The 12,308-nt window shown below is 46.6% G+C and overlaps 1 pseudogene; it reads right to left on the bottom strand.

Moving 5' to 3' along the window:
* Nucleotides 1-1,856: 1,856 nt before the first annotated feature.
* Nucleotides 1,857-2,571, bottom strand: LOC101571882 (annotated as a pseudogene).
* Nucleotides 2,572-12,308: the final 9,737 nt, after the last annotated feature.

Genomic DNA, 12,308 nt, shown 5'->3' with positions numbered 1-12,308 from the left:
GGAGCTATGACACCTAGGGCATCGGGTTATACTAAGAGCTGCAACACCAAGAGCGCAGAGCCACTGGCACCAAAAGCTCTGCGCTGCTAATACCAAGAGAGCTGCACTCTGCCAACTTGTGGCTTCCACTGAAATTGAACAAAAGAAGTCTCAGCCCATTGGTGCAGACTTTTGCCTTTACACGAGAAATATTGACTTATCGCTTTCTTTTCTTACAATACTCTGTCAGGCTTGAGTGTTAGAGTAATATGGGTTTCAGAATAAGCTAGAGAGTATTCCTTCTGCTTCTGTCTTCTAGATGAGATTTTTTTTTTTTTTTTTTTTTTTTTTTTTTTTTTTTTTTTTTTTTTTTTTTTTTTTTTTTTTTTTTTTTTTTTTTTTTTTGCAGAACCAGGGATTGAACTCAGGCCCCTGAGCTTGCCAGGGAAGTGCTTATTCCACTGAGCCATCTCCTCAGTCCCTAGATGAGATTTTGAACATTGGTATACATTTTTTTTTTCTTTCCTAGAATGTTTGGTAGAACACTTCAGTAGAACCCATCAGTCCTGTTGGTTTCTGCTCCCCCTTCTCTTTTGTTGCTTTTTTGAGAGAGGGTCTCACTTTGTAATGCAGGGTGACCTTGAATTCACTTATGTGGTCCAGGCTGGCCTGAAACTCATGGTGATCCTCCTGCTTCAGCCTTCTGAGTGCTGGGATTATAGGCATGTACCATCACACCTGGCTTGTTTTTTGTTACTAATAATTGATTCAATTTCTTTCATAGATATATGGCTATTTGAATATTTTATTTCTTCTTTTTTAAAAATTTTTTTATTTATTTGTGTGTGTGTGTGTGTGTGTGTGTGTGTGTGTGTTTATGTGGCCAGCTCAGCCCACCAGGGGGCGGGGCTGGCTGGCGTGTGGTGCTGGGGGATTGAACCGTGGTCCCTGTGCTTTGCTAAGCTTGTTCTAAGTAGGTTCTTTAGACCACTGAGCCATCTCACCAGCCCCTTTTATTTCTTCTTGAGTTTTGACAAATTGTGTTTTTCAAAGAATTGCTCCATATCATCTAGGTTATCAAATCTGTGGGCATAGAGCTGTTCACAATTTTTCTTTAATATCCATTGGGAGAAATAGCCATTGGATCTGTATTGATGTATCCTATTTTATTTCTGATATTTGTAATTTGTCTTATCTTTTGTGTGTGTGTGTGTGTGTTTATGTGGCCAGCTCAGCCCACCAGAGGGCGGGGCTGGCTGGCATGTGGTGCTGGGGGATTGAACCGCCGTCCCTGTGCTTTGCTAAGCTTGTTCTAAGTAGGTGCTTTAGACCACTGAGCCATCTCACCAGCCCATCTTATCTTATTTACTTATTTAGTACAGGGTCTGCTACACAGTGCAGACTCATAGTGATCCTCCTGTCTCAGCCTCCTCAGCTCTAGGATTATAGGTCTGTGCCACCACGCCTGGTTTCAGTGGCCAGCATGACATGTGGTGCCAGGGATGGAATCTGAGTCCTTGCACTTGCTAGGAAGGCGCTCAGACTGCCAAGCTATTTCCCTGGCCCCCTGTCTTATCCTTTTTTAGCTTAGCCTTATCAGTTTTATTAATTCCATCAAAGAATTGAGTTTTATTGATTTTCCCTGTTGATTCCCTTTTGCATTTCATTTATTTTATTTATTTATTTTTTGATACCGGGGATCAAACTCAGGACCTTGCACTTACCAGGCAGGTGCTTGTGTGACTGCTCTAATTATTATTATTATTATTATTATTATTATTATTATTGCTGCAAAAGGGTTTATTTTCTTTTGGTCCAAGATTTGGGAGGGGGCTCCAGAAAGGTGAGAAAGCTGCCTAGTTGCTGGAGAGAGAGGGTTAGGCAAAGCCCTGATACCGGGTGATGCAGGAGCCCCTCAGAGACTGCCAGGCTCTGACCTCCTTGTGTTTAAGGGTGAGCCTTTCAAAGAGGCGCTCGCCCAGCCCAGCCTGGGGGCCAGCCAGCCTGCGGAGGGTGGTGAGGTGGTCACCTATTTTCTTGAGGAGCTTCACCTCCTCACCTAGGAAGTGGTTCTCCAGGAAATTACAGATATAGGGGTCGGTCTTGGCAGAGCCCAAGGCATGAAGATTCAGAAGAGCTTGGTTCAGGTTCTTCTCCAGGGCCAGGGCAGCTTCCGTGGCGTCCAAGGTTTTACCTCACTTATCTTCAGATGGTTTCTGCACATCTTGAAAGAGTATACGGCCGCCGCACCAGTTTTGCATCTTCAGGAGATGCTCGGCACCCTCTCGTTTCTCCTTGGCCAGCTCACGGAAGAAATGGCCTACGCCCTCCAGAGCCACATCATCTCGGTCAAAGTAGTAGCCCAAGAGAGGTAGGTGTAGGAGGCCCGCAGGTGCAGGTCCACCAAGCGGTTGACAGCAGCCTCCACCTCGGTGGAATAATTCTGACGAATCTGAGAGGTCATGGCTGATCAGCAATAAGGAGCTACCCACAAAAGAATGGTGTTGTCCGGTCCTGGAAGGAGGAGATAGGCGAGAAGATGGTCCCGAAACCTGTACCTGGAAGGTGGATGAGAAGATGAAAGAGGGAGTCCGTGGGTCTGTTGAAACAAAAACAGATTTACAGGACCTCCGGATGCGCCGCTTATTTATTTTCTTTTTAGTTGGGATTTAGTTCATTTTTCTTTTCTCATTGCTTAATGTAAAAGCTGAAATTATTGATGGTACATCTTTCTTTTTTTCTAATAAATGGATCTGATGCTTTGGAATCCTACACATTTTGATAACTTTTATTTTCACTTACCCTTAGCTAGAAATATTTTTAAAATTCTCTGGTGCACACCTGTATAGAGCATGCCTATAATCCCAGCACTCTGGAGGCTGAGGCAGGAGGATCAGTGTGAGTTGGAGAGCAGCGTAGGCTAAAAAGTAAGTTCAAGGTCAGTCTGAACATCACAGAGAGACCTTGTCTCAAACAGACAATAAATAAGTAAATAAATAAATAAATAAATAAAACTATATATATTTTTCTGCTTCCTCCTGTAAAACCGTTGGGGTTTGACTCATACATATTGTTTTAAAACAACATTTAATCAACTGATTATCTTTTTTTTTTTTTTTTTTTTTTTGCGGAACCGGGGATTGAACTCAGGTCCTTGCACTTGCCAGGGAAGCGCTTATTCCACTGAGCCATCTCCCTGGCCCCCCAACTGATTGTCTTGTTTTTCCTCTTTTCCTTTTATGTATTTAGTACAGGGTCTACACGGTCTCACTACACAGATCAGACTCCTTTTTCAGCATCCCAAGCGCTGGGATTAGAGGCGTGTGCCACCCGGCCTAGTCTCAGTTGCCATCTCAGCGCACCCTGGGGGCGTGGCTGGCAAGCTAGGGGCGGGGCCAGCACATTGCGCTGGAGAAAGCGAACTCAGCCCCTGCGTGTGCCTAAGCACGCGCTTTAATCCGCTGAGCTGTCTGGCCTTTCCTTTTCTGTTTTGTTCTTTTGTTTTGTCTTGTTTTTTGAGGCAGCATCTCACTACATAGTTCAGGCCCTCCCTAAGCTCACTATGGAGCCCAGGCTGGCCTCAAACTTGGAGCAATTCTCCTGCCACGGCCTCCTGAGTGCAAGGCTTACCGGCGTGCGCTACCATCACTCCCGGTAGGCTCACATGGTTTGATCTTCTGGCGCATGCACTTATATATAAGACTGACAGTGCTTCACCTTTTTGGATCAGACCACGCCTCCTAATGACAAGTCAGCTATAAGCCCCAATAATCCAGTCACCTCCCGAAAGCCTCACAAACCATAACAGCTTTGTTGTTAGCACAAGTGTCTTATAATAAAAAAGTAGCCTTAATTCCTCCCTCCTATCCCTTGTGCGATTCATTTCACTTATGCATAAACTATAAACATTGAATATATGAGCAAATTATTTATTGGATTAAGAAAAGAGGATGAAGGATGTAGTTCAGTGGCACAGTGGGTGCTAGTCTTTTTTTTTTTTTGGTGGAATTGGGGATTGAACTCAGGCCCTTGCGCTTGTGCTTGCCAGGCAAGCACTTATTCCACTGAGCTATCTCCCCTGCATCCCTGGTGTTAGTCTTATGCAAGGCCCAGGTTTGATCCCCAGAACCAAGTAAAATGAAAAAGCTTTTTTTTTTTTAAATCATCACTCTGTCTCCAAGCTCCTTTCAAGCAACAGTTATCAAGGTAGTCAGCTATTCAGCCTGACAACTTCGCCTACCCACCTCCCTAGTTGTGGTCCTGGGGTTGGGCTGGGTGTTCTTCAGTAAGCATTTCAGCAGGACACAGCAAAACTTCAGTTCATGACCAGAACCATCTGGCTCTATCTCGCTTCTGTTAGTGGACTGTGCGTTGGGTGCCACACATGGTCATGGTCATATTCACTGCACAAACAGGCAGGCAGCCATCTTCCCCAGATTCATGAAATCAGTTAAGTTCATGAGCCGAAGTACTTGAACTAAGTTATAATGGAAAATGCCCTCCCCACAGCCAGTATTCTTCAGTTTCTTAGTTTCCCAGGCAATAGTTTTTGTTCCAGTTCCAGTTGCTTCTGGTCCCCTAGAAACAGCTGGTCACTGTAATGCACATTGTATAAACTAGTCCCCAACTGACAAGCCTTTCTGCCTCTATACTTCCTCCTTGTTTGTCCCATATAAGCCTTAGACCGCCAGAGATCAGGGCCTGATATTTTGAGAATGATCTCAATCAGTGCTGATCGATGTAAAATAAATCTTCCTAAAGGGCCAGACAGATAGCTCACAGACTAAAGTGACTACTTAGGCAGAGGGCAGCAGCCGGGTTCAATTCCCAGTGTGCTATGCTGGCCCCATCCCCAGGGTGCACAGAGATGGCAGCTGAGACTGGACATAGTTGTACATGCCTGTCATCCCAGCGCTGGGGAGGCTGAAAATAGGAGGATCACTACAAATCTAATCTACATAGTGAGACCCTGTAGACCCTGTACTAAATACATTTTAAAAAAAATAAATAAAATAAAATAAATCTTCCTAAAAATCTGATCTCTTGGCTGGGAAGCCTGACCATACTGAGCTCTTTGGTCACCAGTTGCAGCCCTTCCAGACAGAGTAAGGATTTCTCCTGGTCCCAACCGGAAGTCACACCCTCTAGAATTCTCCAGTTCCCTTGGAGAACTGGAGGAGGATTACTGGCCCCCCACTCAAGCAACTCATGCTGAACCCAAAGGAAGGAGGGTGCTGTCTGTCTGTCTGCTTGTCTGCCTGATTCTAGTAAAACCTCTAGGGCACCCCAGTTAGCCTATCTGTCAGTCCTGCTCAACTTGAGCAGGAGAGTCTGATCAACTGGCGTTAGCCAGGACCACCCCCAAGGGAAGGGGGTTGGAAAGCTTGCCCTCTGACTGCTGCTGAATGAAAGTGTGAGCGGCACGGACGGCATGAGCAATAGGCTGCTCCGTCCGTGCACCAAGGCTAGGAAGCCCTGGTCATAGGAGCAGATTGGGCCTTCGCCTGTGGTTCTATGGAGGTCAACTTATGGCATAACAGAGGCTTCTCACTGTCCCTTAGCTAAGTCAGGCCTAAGTCCCCATGAGGGACACAGCCAGGCTCACAACAAGAAGTTCCACACAATGGAACTAATTAATCAAAACCAATAGTCCTTGACTGAGAAAAAAAAAAAAAAAAAAGAAAAGAAAAAGGCTTTTGTGGATTAAAAATGAAACAAAAAGGCTAGAGAGATAGGTTCAGTGGTCTAAGTCCCTGCCTGGAAAGCATAGGGATCTGAGTTCGATTGCTGGTACCACATGCTATGAGAGCCCAAGAATCCAGGGCGCACTGTGCCAGCCACTGAAACTGGGAGTGGTAGTGCATGCCCATAATCCCAGCACTGGGGAGGCTGACACAGGAATATCACTATGAGTCCAAGCTGCACAGACAGACCCTGTACCAAATAAGTAAGTAAATAAATAAGTTTCTTTAAAAAAAAATAACAGATTAAAAAAAAAACCAAAACAATGAAACCAAACTGCTTCCTGTGTCTTAAAGGATAAAAAAGAAAAAGAAGAGGCTCATTCTTCCTTTGAATTCCGCCTCAGCCCCCTCACTCACCGCTGCAGTTGCTGCCAACACCTGCAGTTTCACCCCAAGCTCCTGACTCACCTATTTCCAGCCAACTGCGCTGGTTCCACTACCCATTGGCTGCCTTCCACCACAGAGGCCCTCCCTCCAGAGCCTTCTGCTTATGCCTGTCTTGGTCAGATGGTGGTATCTAATACCCAACCAAGATGACTGTCAGCCGTTCTCTCTGAGTTCCACATTTTGACCAAAGAAAATTGAACTGTCAGCTTGACAAATGAGTTGCCATGACCTTTTGAAAGGTCACGTCGCCTAGAAACAACCCAGTCAAGCATTTCTCAAACACATGGTGGGGGAGCACGAAGCCTATTAACTACTCTTACCCAGAAACCTGTTATTAAAAAATAAAATTACCTGATGCCTGTTAAAAAAAAAGACCAACAGTCTGATAGACAACCATATGCCTTGGCTATGAGTTATAAGGACCATGGACACTAAAATAAGTAAATACAATCTTCAACCTAGATCACTGGTCTGATGGGCTCAGACTGGGCCAGACCGGGATCCCTTCCACAGCTGTGCCACTCAGAGCCCACAGTACTATTACTGGGGCAACTGGGACTTTTGCCTCTTGCCGCTTGTGCTAGGTAGAAACTTGCAGCCTGGGAGGACACCTCCCATGTAAGCCAGTTCCCATGCCGCTTCTGGGAAGAGGCCTCCTCTTCCAGCTATCAGTGACCATCCCTTTGCCCCAAGCCAGTCAGCCTCCTTCTCATTGAACCAGCACTTTTAATTCTGACTGTTCCCTGAGAGGAAGATAACACCTGCATCAGCCTGAGACAGATAACGGAAATCCTGAAGCCTGGAAAGCTCTCCTCCCAGAGGTAGAGACTGAAGACTCACCTCTGGGCCTGGCCATCGACCTTGCTGCCTCACTGGGACCCCTGTTATCAGATGTCACAGAAAGCACCGGCAGGCATCCAACGACTGTTAGTCACCTTGGGCAGGATCTCTGTGCCACCAACACCTTGCTGTCCGTGCTTTCTGAGCCATATACCCTTGTTGAATTGTTTTAGATTTGAAAGATGCCCTCTGGGCTGGGGATATAGGTCAGCAGCACAAGCACCTGCCTGGAAAATGCAAGGTCCCAAACTCAATCCCTGTACAAATCTGTGAGCTGATCCCATAAGTCCCTTACACTTGGAAAATCCTGAGATGAAAAGCCAGCTCACTTCGATTCATTTGCCATAAGGGGTTAAGAACTCTCCCACTGGGAGGCCACAGCTGTCATGGCCAGCTGAGAAAGTGAAAAAAAAAATGAAGCTTCACAACTACAAAATGTCTATAGACTTCAAGCTGCTAAAATACACCTCTCCTGCCTTCAAGGCCAGTTCACCGTTTCCAAGCTGCCAATGCCGCTGCAGTTGCCCTCCATATCCACTGCCTCGGTCTTCTGCCCCCCACAGCCTGCTGGCGCACCTGCCTGGACATGAAGAACACCTTCTGCCTTCAGTTGGCTCTTGACAACCAGCCGCTCTTCACAAAGACCCCAGCTCAGGACTCAAAGAGTTTCAAAAACTTGATTACACTCTTTGGAGACGATGGCTGCACATGTGACCCATGACACCCAAGCTGCCTACTGGAAAGACACAAAACTCTGCTATGATATGTGGCAGAAACTGGTCACAGGCAAAACAAAACAAATTTCTTGGAGCTGCTGGCTCCTATAAAATCTGGATCCTTGAGTTATGTGTGCTCAGACTGTCAGCCCCTGGGAACGCCCAGTGTCCTACCTCTGCAGACAGTTGGATCTTGTCACTAAAAGCTGCTTCCCTGCTTTGCCCATGCACTCCGACAGCCACTGTCCTTCCAATCAGGAAAGCTAACATGCTCAACCTAGGCTGAGACCTAACTATCCAGGTGCCACATGCTGTACTGGGATGAACTGTTCTAAATGTGGACCCCTGAGAGATGCTGAGTACACCCTGTTTGCGGATGGAAGTGGCTCTGTTAAGAATAAAGTCCTGGGCTGGTGAGATGGCTCGGTGGTCTAAAGCACCTACTTAGAACAAGCTAAGCCAAGCGAAGCACAGGGACTGCGGTTCAATCCCCCAGCACCACATGCCAGCCAGCCCCGCCCCCTGGTGGGCTGAGCTGGCCACACACAGACAATAAATAAATAAATAAATAAATAAATAAATATTAAAAAAAAAAAAAAAAGAATAAAGTCCCGGCTAGGGTGGGGTGGCACATACCTGTAATCCCAGCACTTAGGAGGCTGAGGCAGGAGGACTGTTGTGAGTTCAAAGCCAGCCTGGGCTATAAAGTAAGCTCAAGTTCAGCTTGAACTCTATAGTGAGATCCTGTCTCAAAAAAAGGGGGGCGGGGTGCAGAGAGATGGCTCAGTAGAGTAAGTGCACATGCAAGGGCCTGAGTTCAATCCCCGGTTCCACCAAAAAAAAAAAAAAAAAAAAAAAAAGTGACAGGCTAGATCTGCTGTGGTCACCTTGGGCAAAACTATTTTGTCCAAAACTCTCCTGCAGGGATAATTTGTACAGCAAACCACTTCCTGCTGCTGTTTGGCAACCTGCCACCAAAGGTTCACAATGATCTTGTCCAGAGGCCTAAGCCCCTTAGCAATCCGATCAACTGAAACATCAGCCCCAGCTGCCACACCTGCCCTCACCATATGCACTGCAAGACCAAGCCGCTGTGCTGGCACCTGCACCCCTGCAGCCAGTCGGGCTTCAGTGTCACTGGCCCCAACCAAAAGTTTGTAGGGCCCTGCTGCAAGAAATCAACCCTAGATGTGGCCTACCCTTGATCACTGGCAACAACAATGAGTCTACATTGGTAGCAGAGGTAACTCAAAATATAGGTTAAATAAAAACTACAGGGCCAGGGAGACAGCTGAGTGGCATACGCATCTGCCTGGCATGTGCACGGTCCCACGTTCAGTTCCTGGTACTGCAAAGAACAAAAACAAAAACAAAAACAAAAAAACAAACTACATACAACATACAGGCCACAAAGCCCTAGAAAAGTTAAAAACAAAACAAAACAACAAACAAAACACAACAGCTTATAACCAACTATTTGACCAGCTATCTGTAGACACTCCTGCACACATAAATATAACCCAGGTACATATTAACTACCTCTACAACTTTCAGAAATCCAGCCTTAGACCTGCTAAAAAAATTTACCTGGACAGCTCCTCTGAGGCTTGTTCTGAAGAGACAGCACACACTCACCAGTGCATGCACGGCTGCAGCCTGAGGACGGGCTCACAGGATTGCTCCATACCTGTTCCCCTTGACTTTCAGGTCTTTTCTTTTCTTTTTTTCCAATGCATTTAAAACAGGGTCTAGGGGCTGGTGAGATGGCTCAGTGGTCTAAAGCAATTACTTAGAACAAGCTAAGCCAAGCAAAGCACAGGGACCTCGGTTCAATCCCCCAGCACCATGTGCCAGCCAGCCCCGCCCCCTGGTGGGCTGAGCTGGCCACACACACACACACACACACACACACACACACACACAAATAAATAAAATTTAAAAAATTAAAAAAAAAAAAAAAACAGGGTCTACAGGGTCTCACTATAGAGATAGTACTCTCACACCACCACTTCCAGTCTCAGTTGCTGGCTCAGGGCGCTGGGGGGAGGTGGTGGCACAGCTGGCCAGGGATCGAACCCCTGGCCCCTCTGTCTGCTGAAGCAGGTGCTTTAATCCCCTGAGCTACCTGGCCAGCCCTACTTTTGTGTCTTTGCAAGCTGCTTATCCCAGTCCTTCTGCCACATCTCCCGCTAGCTGCGTTTTGTGCCTTGAAGTCTACAGATGTTTGCTCCAAGAGACTAGAACAGTCCGACACTTGACCAAGATTGGACGAGCCCTGTACTAAATACATAAAAAATAAATAAATAAAATAAAAATAAATCACAGTAATGCTCTAAAGCTGCCCTTCAAGTTGGGACATCAGCACTCTTTAATGTTCCCCAGCGTAAATCTATTTGGAAATTAGAAATATTTCGTAATAGAAATGATACCTAGCTTTGGCAAAAGAAATAATAATAAACGTGTCTTGTATTAAAAAAAAATTTGATAAGCATCCAAGGCTCAACAGATAGTCTCCTGGATCAGATTAACTCCCCCACTCCCTTGCCAGAGTAATGTTACAAAGCAGACAGGCCTAAACTATGTCTCTTCCTAAGAGGCAACTTAAAAAAAAAAAAAATCTCTGTTATAAGAACCTTGGGGAGCTTGTGGGGCCCATCCCGGGATCACCAACATCCTAGGGTCACCTAATGTCAAGGCTTCTAGTTAGACTGTCTCAAGAGATCAAACATCTAATTTTTTATTACTATTTTGTATTCATTTTAGATCATCATCATCATCATCTACAATATGCCCATCAAAGATTTACCAGGAAAACTAAGAGGGGGAAATGTAACAGAAAATGTCCCCTCGGCCACTATACTTCAGTTTCTTAGTAGTTCTTGTTCCCGTGGCTCCTGGCTCTTAGAAATAGCTGTCACTGTGATGCACAGTGTATAAACCAATCCCCAGGTGACAAGCCCTTCTGCCTCTGGTCTTCCTGATTGCTTATCTCATGTAAGCCCTGGACCACCAGAGATTGGAGTCTGATATTCTCAGCAGGATCCTGATCAGTGTCCATTGAAGTAAATACATCTGCCTCCAAATCTTGGGTGTTGTTTCGATACTTCTGCTTGCCATAGAAAAGTAAGTATGGGCCAGGGAGATGGCTTAGTAGAATAAGTGCTTCCCTAGCAAAGGTAAGGGTCTGAGTTCAATCCCCAGTTCTGCCGAGAGAGAGAGAGAGAGAGAGAGAGAGAGAGAGAGAGAGAGAGAGAGAAAGGAAAGAGGAGAGAGAGAGAAAGAAAGAAAAATAAAGGTAAGTATGTGAAAGGCTGTGGGGACTGGAACTGGGGCACAAGGGCCGGTAGGTATGGGTCTGCCAAGAGGATCTGCACCAGATTAAAGATTCCAGGCTGACCAGGTGTGGTGGCACACACCTGTAATCACAGCACTTGGGAGGCTGAGGCAGGAGGATTGCTGGGAGACTAGCCTGAGCTACAAAGTGAGCTTGAGGCCAGGGTAAACTACATAAGAGACTCTGTCTCAAAAGAACTGCCCTCCCTCCACAAAAAAGTGTCCAGACTTGCAGCATAGCTCACTGAGTACTTGCCTAGGTAGGGTGCCCTGGGTTCAAGTTCCAGCACTAAAAAAACAAGAAGAGGAAGAGGAAGAAGGAGGAGGAGAAGGAAGAGAAAGAAATATGAAAGAAATGGAGAGAGAGAGAGAGAGAGAGAGAGAGAGAGAGAGAGAGAGAGAGAGAGAAAGGCTTCCAGGAAGAACCCAGGCCCAAGCCCCTGGCTTCAAGGTCAGTTCAAGGTCAGTGCCCTAGCCCAGTGCAGGGAGACTGGAAGGCAGGCTGGGGGCCCCAGGGCCAGGGGCCACAAGGAGAGCCAGCAGCCTGGCCCATGAGGTCAGCTGGTCACCATGGTAGTCCAGGAGCATCAGGCCACTGCACTGGACCAGAAGAACAAATGCAGTTAGGACAGTGGTGCCCAGGCCCTCACTCCCATCTACCCGCTTGAGCTTGGACTATGCCCTACGGCCATTCTTTCTCCATCTTCCTAAGAGAGTTTTGTTCTTAGAAAAACAGCAAAACCTTTGAAGCTCTGAGTGGGAACACCTGGGCCTTTGGGTGTCCTTACCTACTCAAAATCATTAAGGGTTCATAAATGTGCATTATGTCTCATTTAAGCAGTTAAGATCAGAGTGATCTTTGGTTTCAGACCCAGGAATGGAACTCAGGACCTCACATGCCAGGCAGGCGCGGTACCGCTGGGCTGGTCTATGCACCCTGGCCTCCAAGTGATCATAATGCTTGTCCCAGAGTGACTGCCAGTCACGTCCTCCTCCCCAGCACAACACCAGCAATGGCCAGCTGGACAGTGGGAGGAGAGCGTGGGGTTCAGGGTGCAGGGGGGTACAGTGGGGTGGCAGCAGTGGTGGAGACGCCATACAGGGAACCTCTGAAACAGGCGTGACTTACACCCTGTCACTCAGTCGTTCCTGTCAACCCACCTAGAGGCTCAGTGGAGGGCACCCAGTCTGAGGTTCGTCCTTTAAATTCTGAAAGCCAGGGCTGGGGAGATGACTCAGTGGAATAAGTGTTTACCTGGCAAACACAAGGGCCTGAGTTCAATCCCCAGTTCCACCAAAAAAAAAAAAA

Source organism: Octodon degus, unplaced genomic scaffold (assembly GCF_000260255.1).
Source record: "Octodon degus isolate 3935 unplaced genomic scaffold, OctDeg1.0 scaffold00080, whole genome shotgun sequence".
Lineage (NCBI taxonomy): Eukaryota > Metazoa > Chordata > Mammalia > Rodentia > Octodontidae > Octodon > Octodon degus.
The sequence above is the reverse complement of the archived record's forward strand: the minus strand, read 5'-3'. Positions and strand labels throughout refer to the sequence as shown.